At 38.0% G+C, this 12,908-nt stretch overlaps 1 long non-coding RNA gene across 2 annotated transcripts in view; it reads right to left on the bottom strand.

The window, feature by feature from the left end:
- LOC139360033 (uncharacterized) overlaps positions 1 to 12,908 on the bottom strand; it is a 558,829-nt gene that overhangs the window by 366,018 nt on the left and 179,903 nt on the right. For both annotated transcript variants that reach the window (XR_011616939.1, XR_011616940.1), the window contains exon 4: positions 2,645 to 2,855. This is a non-coding gene — a long non-coding RNA (uncharacterized lncRNA). The remainder of the gene's footprint in view (positions 1 to 2,644; positions 2,856 to 12,908) is intronic.

Genomic DNA, 12,908 nt, shown 5'->3' on the forward strand with positions numbered 1-12,908 from the left:
TGCAAATTGCCATCGCACATTGCCATCCAAGCAGTCTTGACAGAGGCCCTGAGCATCAGAAGAAGTTCCTCTTTCTCTAGTGCTTCCCCAACCAGAGAAACAGCAGGAAAAAGACATAAGCAACCCACATCTCGTTACCTGTGAACTTGTGGCATCTACAGTAGAAAAGAGGAAAGATGTATAGATGACCTGCAGAAGCTTATTTGGGAATGTCAATTGATGTGGCGAGGGCTATGGCAAGAGCTAGGACATGCTGGATTCTAGGTTCTGAATGAAATTCTTCTATCTTCCTGTTGAATTAGCTGAGGTTATAGTAAGTCAAGGATCTAGAAGTCATGGCTAGCTTCAGAGTGTGTCCAGTGACATGTGAGAGTCACCAGACCATGAGGCTACAGAGGTAGACCAGATACCAATACCAGAGTTCCTTGTGTAGCCAACAAAGAAGAGGTCTTGACTGAAAACTGGCCAAGGGAATAGGACTAGATCTTCATTGTCTCTGCTTACCAAGGTTGGACCTCAGAGAATAACTTTCCAATTCTCCCTCCAAAGTAAGCAAGAGCCAAAGGCTCTCACACAGGCTGTGTTAGCTTGGACACAAGAACTGGGAATGGAGGAAAGCTGGGTGGCCTCTGATAGCAAAAAGTAGAGCAAATGGGAAACAAAGTCTGCCATTTTAAAGGCCAACTCTAAATAGCTAAGTAAGGGCCATGAAGTCCAAATGGGAGGGGAGAATCAGAAAGATTCTCTTGTCTCCAAAGAGAAAGGACCTCAGCAGAGGGCAAGCAAGATGGAAGAATTAGATTCCAGAGGAAGGAGTCTGTCCTAGCCCATAGTGGGAAGATATTGTGACAGGTGAGTTCAGATAACAACAGTCTTGTGTAACCATTATTATTATTATTTTTACTACTACCTATGAATGCAGATGAAGAAGCTAAAGGTCTGCAAGATGCACAGTCAGGCAAACAGCAAGCAGCATAAGAAAGAGCAAAGCTCCAGCTTGCATGTGCATATGTATCCCATTTTTTAGAAGAAATAAAGAAAAACTAAAAAAAAAAATTAAATAAATCAATAAAAATTTTAAAAAAGAAGATCAAAGCTACAGCTGCAATACCAAAGCCCAATTTTTTTCTTTTGTGTGTGTATGTGTGTCCTTAACTCCATGCTGAAACGCGTTCAGAGAAAGAGAAAAAGAGAGAGCACCTACGTGTTGGGGGAAGTGAATGAGAAGGAAGAGGGTCAGCCAGAAGAAAATGATGATAATAATAGATAGTCCTGAATGTCTTGCTGAGAGGTTTTCTGTTGATTTGACAATAAAGAAGATCCATTGTAACTCCTTGAACCAGGGCAGAGACCACAAAAATAGTGTTTGGGGATGTTTAATCTTGCAGGGAGAACTGGAAGGTAAAAGCCTGGGGAGCAGGGCACTCAGGCTTCAAGAATCAGGGTTACCTGTGTTCCCTCCTTGGCCACTGAGTCAAGAACAACCAAATTGTTTCTTCATCAATTTCCTTTTTCAGGCTTGTTGTTTCCCTTTTCTAACAGAGAACAAAGTTTACCAGTTAAGATCATTTGTATTGGGATTTGCACCTCTGAGAGAAGTTTCTCCTTTAAAACATAGTGATATGTTGAATCCTCTTTGGTCCTCATTTCACATGAAAGAGAAATGTCACAAGCAACATTCTCACCAGCTACATTAGGAGGTTGAAGTTAACCTCCCATCTAAAGAGGAAAATCCTATAAACAGCCAAGTGTGGCAGACAGCCCTGTATGTTACAAGATGGGACCTTCTTGAAAAAGAACTTGGAATCGATGTTGCCAGGGTCTCCTCCAACTCTGTGATATTATGAGGATGAGATTCTAATTTTTTTAATATCAGGTCCAGCCTTCTGCCTTTAAGAAGACCTGCACTCCTGGAGGAAGCTCAAATTTCTGTTTGCCAAGGCTTTCTGCATTCCAGGGACTTGGCACTTGCTGATTCCTCTTCCTGGATGGCTCTTCTTGCTCTTTGCAAAGCTGGCTCATTTTCTTTTTCCAGGTACTTGCCTGAAATGTCTTTTGCTCACAGAGGGCTTTCTTGACCACGTACTTAAGTGGATCACCCTGTTTTTTTCTCATGATAGAATCCTAGTTATTTCCTACATGAATCTTACTACACTCTGACAATTGTATATGTTTGTTTGCTTTCTTATCTTCCCAAGAGAATACTAAACTCTGTGCTGGATCCCCAGGATGTAGTACAGTGTCTGGCACATAGTGGGTCATCATGAAGTGCTGGAGGGATGGATAGATGTTTAGATGGATGGATGGATAAGTAGATAGATAGATAGAGGGATGGACAATGGGTGGAGGGATAATGGATAGATGGATGGATGGATGGATGGATGGATGCATGGATGCATGGATGCATGGATGGATGGAAGAATGAGCAAATATTTCATTAAGTATGTCATGTAAAAAGAAGGTTATGAGGTCAAATGAGTTTGGAAAATGTGTTCTCTTCCCTTCTTGGAGATTCACAGTGCACATTGGCATTTTAAAGGGTATGAAAATTCCCCAGGAAGAAAAAACTTACTTAATTTTATTTTACCCAGCATTTCCTCAAGTTATTTTAACTCAAAATACTTATTTTTCATGGTACACTTACTTAACATCCTGCCAAAGAATGTTCCTTGAAACACCAGTTTGGAAAATCTGCTCCTTTATAACCATTGCCATGTCGAATAGTAATTATTTTTTAACTCTCCTTCCAGGCTGTGAGATCTCTAAAGATATAGACTGAGACTTACTCATCTTCATATCCTCAACGTATAGCACAGTGCCAGGCACAGAGCAAATACTCAGAAATAATTGAGTACCTGAGAAGGGAGGAAACAAGAGGGAAGAAGGAAAGAAGGAAGGAAAGGAGGGAGGAAGGGAGAGAGAATGTAGCTGGGTTAGTCCATAAGTAATTACTTACTGATATGTACTTCAGTTGACTTTGAGGCAAATAGTAAAATGCTAATGATGACCTTACTATGTCAGAAGTCAGCATTACATTAACCACCTCAGATAAATTTTAGATTAATAATTGACCTAGGGTTAGGATTTAGGGTTAATTCACAATAAAACTTTCCTGTGTCTCCTACCCCCTCTCCCCCAACACACACACATAGCATTCTTAAGCTGGGCTCTCTTCTGTGCCTGAGAGTCAGATAATTACTGTATCTAGAGAGCACTAGCAACAGTGTTACATACTGGTTAAGAATATAGGTTTTGAAGGCAAATCCAGACACCACCGTTTACTAGCTGTGTGAACTTAGACAAAGTACTTAACCTTTCTAAGGCTCAGTTTCCTCCTCTGTAAAATGCAGACAGTAATGATATATAATTATAGTGCTGTTGTGAATATTAACTAAGATTAAAATAATATGAGCTCAGAACAGCACCTATCATGAAGCAAGTAATCAATAAACTACTACTACCTCCTGGAGGAAGACTCCCTTTCCAGTACTGACATCAGGAGCTAAGGTATTTTATCTCCCAGGTGAATTGCCTTTAGAAGAATAGCTAGGGAAATGCTTAACTCAGAAGAACAGTGTTAAAATTGTAAAATTTCAGGTCCATAGAAGGACAATTTCAGGGAATGGGGCTCTTCAAATCTTACACCAAGATTCTATATCCCCTTTGAACACCTTGTGAAATTGCACATGATCCTATTTCATCTAGCACTTCGTAGATGCCCTCTGCACCACAAGGTTGGTGGGAAACCAATAATAAGCACACTTTCTCTAGAGAAAATTCAACCCACACTGTGTAGAAATGCACTTGGAGCCAGCTTTGTCCCCTCCTTCCTTGTAATCATGTAAGACTCATTCCTTTTTTCTTCACTGCTCTTTGGGGTTTGTGAATTACAAACACAGGTAACTTCTGTCTGCGCAATGCCTGTAGGTACCTCAGGGAAAGGAGGAATTGGAGGGGCCATGAAAAGCAGGACTATTCATGGTCTTGTCCTAGAGTGGTACTAAGGAGGGATGGGCTAGAGAGGGGGTATGGTTACAAATTTTTCACCTATGCAGGGCTGAACACAAAATAAACACACAGGAAAGACTGAAATGAATTAAATACAAAAATACCATCCAAGAATTATTATTTTTACAGAGGATTTAGATTCAGGACAAAAACAATATTCTTCCTTTCTGATTTAAAATATGCCTCAGTTATGGCCCCAATAGAAGAGTTACCTGCTCAAAAGGCTGAAAGGAACTCAGAGTCTAATGTAATCCCTCAGCCCCTAGACAAGATTCGTGTTAAATCAGCTCAAATCGTCTTTACCTTTCTTTTAAATAAATTATAAACTCATCTAGAAAATCGCAGACTCTTAGAGGTGGAAGGATCTCTTTCCTGAAATCCAACATCTTTGACAGATGGCTGTACAGGCTTGGAGGGAGGAGGGGGATGAGTTCAAGAGCTTCATCCCACATCTCTATTCTTTAGAAAGTTAGTTCTTGTGTCAAGCTGAAATCTGCTTCACTGTAGCTTCCATCTGCTGTTCCAGTTCTGCCATTTGGAGTCACACAGGACATGTCTGCTCTCTTCCATTTGACACCCTTTCATTCCTGACCTCCACCTCCCATTGTCTCTCCTCTGCACAAAACATCCTCCTTCTCTTTGAACGTTCCCCACATGCTGTGGTTTCCATATTCTTTACTATGCTAATAGCCTCCCTATGAAGCCACTGTTTGGTTATTGTCTGTCTTAAAATGTATCTTCTACAACTGAGTCCAAATGTCCTAGATATGTTCAGGCCCACACAGAGCACCAAGAAAATCAGTGGTGAAGAACAACAGCTTTTTCGGTCAGATATACTTGGTTTCATCATGTCCTCGCTCTGTGTCCCGGCCAAGTTAAACTCTTTGAACCTAAGTTTCTCCATTCATAAAATGAACATAGTAATGTGGTTTTCAGGAGTCGTAGTCATATATAAAAAAGCATTAAGCACAGTACTTGGTACATGGTTAGTGTAGCATAAATGGTGGCCACATAGAATGTTGATGTTTTTTGTATTATTATACATGATACTCCATTACTAGTATAAAATTTTAACAGCTATTCATGCCATTAATTCACAATGAGTCAGCCAAAACATAATTTTTTTCTACAAATGATTGTCAAGAAACATCTCTCCTACCTTGTTTTTGTGCAACTTGTTATTTGAATCCAAATTCAGAATTTGTCTGTATTCATGTTTATCTTCTGGCTCATTACTCCAACATATCAATGTCATCTTTCATGGGTAAAAAAGAAAAGATCCTCCCTTGGCCACAAGCCACAGCACTTGACTGCACACAAAGTCAGGAAGCTTTTCTAACATAAGCAGAACCCCTGTGTAGTTGCAGTCCTATTGCATCATGGTTTCTTTCCCCACCTGGCACTCCAGTGTCCAGACTTCCACCATCAGGAATTTGATGGTTTCATTCAACAAGTTAAAGGCATATTTGTCGAGTGCCTTTTCCGTGGCAATGACTTCTCTTGACTGGAGCTATGCAGTGGATAAGACAGGCAAGACCCCTACTCTCATCAAGTGTACATTCCTGAGGGGGAGGACAAGCAAGAAGCGCATATATCAGATAAGTATAGACCATACATATTATGTGTGAATAAAGCAGATGGCAAAATGGAGAGGGATGTGGGTGGGGAGAGGACCACTAGACTGGTGGTTCCAGAAGGCACTCCCTACCGAGAGCATGACCAGGAGGTGCCAGACCCAACAGATGTATACGTAAGCACTCCCCTGGTCTATTTGGTTGTTCCTTTTTTATAAATATGAAAGACACCAAAATGAATGTCATTAAAAGCAGTAAATTGCTCTGTCTTCAAAGCTTCTAAAAGCCTGGCTCGAGTTGTCTACCCACAGCAAGCTCCTCTGGCTCATGAAACAGAGCCTTCTTTGCTCTTGCCAGGAATGACAGCAGTTTAGTGTGATAATCTGGAATATCATACGCTCTTTGGAAGTTAAGGGAGCAGTTAAAATGGGAAAACATATTTTCACTAAACTGGTTCACTTGGGAAACAAAATCTTATGAGATCCATAAGAAGCTGGACACAGTAGGCCTACTTGGTGGGAAAGAGTCCGGGCATCGTTTCTGTAGAGCTCGGAGGTAGGGCCCAAACTCATTCCCTGAATTGCTCTCCATCAGTGTGAGAGCACCATCCTCATGGGACTATCTGATTTCTCATGAAAAGAGGCCTCCTTCTTTTCTAATCAAAAGATTAGAGGTGCACTGGGGTAGGGCTTGTTGTTTCAGCCATTCTCTCCTGGGATTCCAGGTGTACTGCCACTAAGAGCAATTTGTCCTATTTTTTCCCTCAAGATGGCCTCTTCCTACCTAAGTATAGGACTTCACTTTTTCTAAAGCCCCATTGGAAAACAACATGAGAAAAGAGGAGACTAACAGTGCTAACTAATACATACACCTTGGTCAGAATCTGGGGAGAAGCTCCACTGGTTCTATGAGCTCTGGAGCTGAGGGGGTTATTGACTTGGTACTTGAGCCTGACAAGGAGAACAAAACCACAGCTTGAAAAGATGATCTCATCTTTTCCTATGGAGAAAATTAAGTCTTGAATCAGAAGTACAGGTCTACCTCATCTGACCCTGGCCCACTCACCCGCTATTGCAGTGGGGCCTTCTTTCTTAGGTAATCAAGAGTTGTTCTGGGCCCCTACCCCAACACCCAGCCCCCAGAATTCCTCACTGATGCATTTCACATATACTCTCAGGTTACACTTTCCCTGGAATAATACTGTGTCCACATTTACAGGTATATCAGTATACACTTTTCCACATTTACAGATATATAGGTGTAAATACATAGAAAACTTAATGGAAAGATTCATGCAAAATGCTCACAGTAGTTACCTCTGGGGAGGTTTGAGTTCAGAAAAGGGAGATCAAAGAGAGTTTTTTTATATATCTCTACAGTTTTAATATTTGGAAGAACAATGTTTTCAGAACTTACTTGTGCAATGGAAATTAACTGTGTAAAAAAACAAAAAACACTACCAGCATCTGGGTAGAAATGAATCAGATGGACTACGAGACAAAAAAAAAAAAAAAAAGAAGAAGAAGAAAGAATAAAGAACAGGCTCAAACTTCTCCTGTACAGCACTAAATATGAGAAGACTCAAAAGAAATACATAGAATTTGGGGGGAAATTCTATAACCAACCCAGTGGTTATTCTGTGATGACTATGACAACAACATATCTTCTGAATAAAATTACTCAGAAACGATCAGTTAATCCAAAAAGGAACTGTGTTAAATAACTTAGAATAAAAGATTACAGTTCAAGAGGAATGGTGCGAGTATCAAAAGCACTTAAATGTAGAATTGAGTCTGAATGATTATAGAAAATGTGGACTCAAAAAAAAAGAAAACATTTAAAGAACATAGGTAATGTAAAAATAATTAACTATTAAAATTCCAGTTCTGAAATTCCCCAATAACAACAAAAGCAGGAAATGAATGGAGAGTTAAAGGCATGGCATAAAGTAAAACTGTATTAATGTCTTCATCCACAGAGTAGGCAACTGACAGCTTCTGCTTTACTTGGGCAAGTCACTTAACTTTCTGTGTCTCCAAATCCTGCTGTGAAGACTAATTTAATGAATATACATACATTGCTTAGCACAATAGCATGACATGTATTAAGAGCTCAAAAAACATTAACTGATAATTATAATTATCAATATTATATTGACTTTTATACTTCTAAAAATACAGACTCAAGTATATATTAGGCTACTTGATTTTTAGTAGAATAAAAAAGATGCATCCTTAGCAATTCACAGGAGAAAACAAACGCAAATAAAATATCATCTACATACATATAACAGAAAACCAAAAGCTAAAGAGAAATAATACATAAAAAGCAAGAAATGAAGGTAAAAAGATTTAAAATGAACATATTGTGTGGGTTGGGTGCTCCTTCTATAAGCAGCTGAAACCCTGATTTAAATTGGCTTAGGGCCAGGCGCAGTGGCTCTCGCCTGTAATCCCAGCACTTTGGGAGGCTGAGGCAGGTGGATTACTTAAGCCCAGGAGTTTGAGACCGGCCTGGGTGACATTGTGAAACCTCGTCTCTACCAAAACTAAAAAAAGTTAGCTGAGCATGGTGGTGCGCCCCTGTGGTCCCAATTATCCGGGAGGCTGAGGTGGGAGGATCACTTGAGCCTGGGAGGAGGAGGCTGCAGTAAGCCATGATCGTGCCACTGTAATCCAGCCTGGGCAACAAAGTGAGACCTCATCTCAAAGAAATAAAATAAAATAAATTGGCTTAAACAACAAATAAAAAATTGCCTAATTTTATGTAACAGGAGCACAAGATGTAGAACCACCACCAGACCATTGATTTAGAAGCTCAGGGATACTTTCAAGAGTACCAATTCTTCCCTCTGTCATCCTTTTGAGGACTTCCCCCAAGGCAGGCAGCAAGGCTGCTACCTATCACATTTCCAGGAGTACCATTTCAATGTGATCCCGCTCAGCAGAAAGACCACCTATTCCTGTGGCTTTCTTAGGAGCAAAAACATATTCTCCAGAAAAGCCTCCCAGGCCATTTCCTTTCTCAGTGTCTTATCCAGAATTGAGTTACCTGCCCATTCCTAAGCCAATCACTAATACAAGTTGGGATTGCACTTGGACCAACCGGCTCACCCTGGGAGCTAGAGTGGAGTCAGGTTCTCCTGGGATGCAAGGACTGAATTCCTATAAATATTTGGGCTCACTTGAGACAAGGCAGGAAGGAAAAGATTCTGGGCAGGGAATAGCAATGTTCACTACCCATATCAGTTTTGAAAATCACTGTCAGTGTAATTAACTCCCTCACTAATAGACAAAGGCTTTTTTTTTTGTTTGGTCAAAATACAAAATACTTAAGCTACAACTCAAACAAGGTCAGAAATAAAGGCTAAGCACTTAGCCAAGATGTATGCACACACAAAGGAAACAGGGATAGAAACTGCAAACAAAGCATTAAACAGGCCAAGAGGGGCATTTTAGATTGATTATGGGTATAATCCACAATTAAGATACAAAAAAACGCACAACCTCATTTCACACTGTTATAGCATAATAGAACGAAAGCAAAATCTCTGACAACTGAGAGAAAACCAAGAGTCATACAGTCACCGCAGAAAAGTTGGACACATTTCTCTCAGGTTATGGCTGATTACATTGTCAGAAAAGGGTGGAGAATTATAAATAATATGACTAATAATGCCTATCTAAAACATTTCTAATTTAAATGTCTTCTAACCTGGCTAGCCTGGTCTAAAATAAAATTCAACTGATGGCTCCAGTCATGATCATTTTAATCACCCACCTACCCTAGGAAGCAATAATGATTTCAAGGTGCACTCTGATGTTTCTTACAGCCCCTCAGGGCTCCTCATCCCAGGTCTGCTTCATCAGTCCCCAGGACTGAGCCCTCCTGTTCATCCGTGTACCCCCACCACCTCCAGCTGCTTGGCCACCATCTTTGGTACCCTGCCACCGGACCAAGGCTGCCCTCACCTTGGCAGAGGTCTCATTTCCCCTTCCCTCTCTGCATGGGTCTAGAAGATACCAAAGCAGATAACAGCTTTAGCAAGGATTTACTGAGAGTTCATAAAGAAGGAAAGAGAGAACCAACTATCCTTGTCAACAGATGTACCCACTTCTGGAGGCCTCAACCAGGACCTGCCCTCAGGGTTCCTCCAGCAACCCTCCCTGCCCTGCCTCACTCTGTTCCTGAGAGCTGGACCTTTCTGTACAGCTGTGCTCTACTGCACTCTCCAGGATAATATTGGCCTCCCCAGCCTTGACTGATTGACTGTCAGTATTAGTATTAGAGTCTATTCTAATTAGTATTAGAGTCTATTTCTGAAGCTGCTTCCCTGTACCACTGGTTCATTTAATAATTTTTGCTTTGACTGTGGGAAGGTCTGTCAGCTTCAGATGGAATCACTCATGTCTCTAATGGCTGTGTGTGCTCCAGCCCACTGGTCTCATCAGTGCTATCCAACAACTTTTACTTTCTACTATGTTTTTGAAATTCTTAGAATTAAATTTAAAAAAAAAAAAAAAATTTCATCTTGGGTATCCCATTACAGAAATATATCTAACTATAGATACTACCAACAGAGAACACTGTATCTTTTCAAACACACATGAAGCACTTAAAAAAAAAAAAAGCATTCTATATTAAGTCATAATAAAAATCTGAATAAATTGCAAAGAGAAGAAATTTTGCAAGTGAATAGCAAAGAGAAGTAACAACAAAACACAACCACTTGGAAAATTTAAAGGTATTCCTGAATCACACTGGAATTAAATGTTTTTTACGACTGTTGAGAAAATTATAACAAATGGAAAATTATATATAAAACTTTTGTGTGACAACCAAAAATGCTGTCAGTGTGAAATCTGAGGCCTTAAAAGCCTACAAAATTTAAAATGAAATATGAAAATAAATGAACAAAACGTCCAACTTAGTTAACAGAAGAAAAATAAGATAAACTCAAAAAAAGCAGAAATTTATAAATCCATTTAAAAATATGAGTTAAAAATGAGAAAACTGATAAATCCTAGGAATAGATCTTTGGAAGGAGAAGCCAAATAGCTAAATATCTAGCAAGTATATGCAAGTAAATGATACAGAAGATACAAAAACAAAAAATTAAAAATGAGGAAGCAAATATATTCATATACTTTTTAAAAAATTGTATAACAATGATAAAAAGAGCAATTTTCTAGGGAAACATAAGTGAATCAAAGCTTAATCATAAAGAGCAAAACTATCTGAACTGATCAAAAATACAGAGAAAAATCTCAAAAGGCAAATACCTATTATCTCCTAAATGGCACAGAAAAATATGTGGGTTCTTTAAAACTCCATGAGATATAAAATATTCCAGAATATATTTTAACAGATTTCTAGGTTATTTTCCATAACCTTTATATCCAAACTTGATGAAGAAAGTATCTCCTAAATACACACACTCACACACCACAAACACCATATACACACATCTCTAAGCCCCACTTACAAGTGCAAAAATCCAAAATAAAATATCAACACAAACCAGAATCATAAGGATATTGAAGATAGAAATCAATACACATGATCAAGTAAATGTGACTTCAGAAATTTAAAGATTAAAGAAAAAAATATATTTAAATAAAAAATAATATTCCTGGTTAAAATCATTTCTATGTAAATTTACATATATTATATGTATATATACATGTAAATGTGTATATGTAAATTATATACATACACTAAGAATAAAGCTTTCTTCCTAAAAAATCTCTCTTAAAACTGGACACTTGGTTAAATGATTAAACCAAAAGTCCAGCTTTATGATTCCTCCATCTACCTTAGAATGAGTAGCAATACAAATAATACAGGCAGTGTCCCTGTTTTTACGTAATACTTTGAAAGTTCTAACCAATGCAACAAAACAAAACAAAATGCATGAGTAATATATATTTTAATAAGTAAAAGGAAAACTTCAGAGAAGAAACTAAAATATTAGGGCCAAATACAAAATGCATATAACACGCAGCACACTCCACAATCCACAAGAGCTTTCCACCAAGAATATCAGCAAATGTATAAAATATCTAGCAATAAATGTAGGAAGTAGGTAGCACTTAATGAAGAAAATTGTTATACTTTACTGAGGAGCATGAAGGACTTTTAAATAAATGGAGAAACTAGTAGAATTCCTGAGTAGGAAGAAATAATTTTTCAAAAGGACTTAATACTGTAAGTATATCATTTTCTCCAAAAAGAATTCATGTTTCCATAAATTTTAATCAAAATGGCAAAATTTTCTTCAAAATGAATGTAGAAATTCATCTAGAAGGATAAACACAGAAACCCCTCAAAGAGAGAGTAATGAAAGGGGACTAACACTACCGGAAACGACGCTTACCACATTGTCAAGCTCAGTAATTAAAGCCATGTGGTGCTCAAGCAAAAATTATTAAATGAACCAGTGGTACAGGGAAGCAGCTTCAGAAATAGACTCTCATACTAATTAAAGTTCAGCATTTGACCAGGAGCACATTTAAAATCAAGGGAAAGAGAAGAGAATGTAATGGCTTTTAGACAACTGATTACATTTTTGGAAAAGAGAATGTTAGATTTCTGCTCTATACCATATCCCAGAAATACTGACCAATTAGTTGTAAAATGAAAAAAAGGAAAGAAGGGAGGGAAAGAAAGAGGAAGGGAAGGAGAAGGAATAAAACAGAAGAAAATGCATGTTATTTTAAAATCGGATTGAAATCTAAAAACAAAGGAAAAAATTATTGAGGAATACCTACATTTTAATATCAGACATGTCTGTTTATGGGGAGAAATTACTATTTAATTTTTAAACAAAAGCAATATCTGGGAAAAATATTCATAGCATTTATCAGAGTTCTCCAAAGAAATTTTAAAAAGCATTTACAGATCATTAGGAAATGGACAAGAATGTAAGCAGGCAATTCACAAAAGGGAACCAAAAAAAACACAAAAATAATAAGAATGTATTTAGTATTTTATGCAAATTAAATAACTATGATTTCCTTTTTGTCTGTTTATCAAAATAGTACTTTTTTAACAAGGTTGCAATGGAAATATGCACAAAGGTTGTTAATGGGAGTTTAAATTGGTTGACTTTCTGGAGTATATTAATGTTTATCAAACAATTTTAATATTTTTTAAAATCTACTTTTGGCAATATTTCCTAAGGAAACAATTTAAAATGTGCCCCAAAATATGTGTATAAATATTCCCATATATGATATATCCCTAATTTAAAAATTAATGAAGAACAATCTTTCATGTCTTCAAAACAGGGCTTTGGTAAAATGTTCCTAAAAGTTTGACAAAAAT

The sequence above is a fragment of the Macaca nemestrina genome, chromosome 19 (genome assembly GCF_043159975.1).
Source record: "Macaca nemestrina isolate mMacNem1 chromosome 19, mMacNem.hap1, whole genome shotgun sequence".
In the NCBI taxonomy this organism is placed as follows: domain Eukaryota; kingdom Metazoa; phylum Chordata; class Mammalia; order Primates; family Cercopithecidae; genus Macaca; species Macaca nemestrina.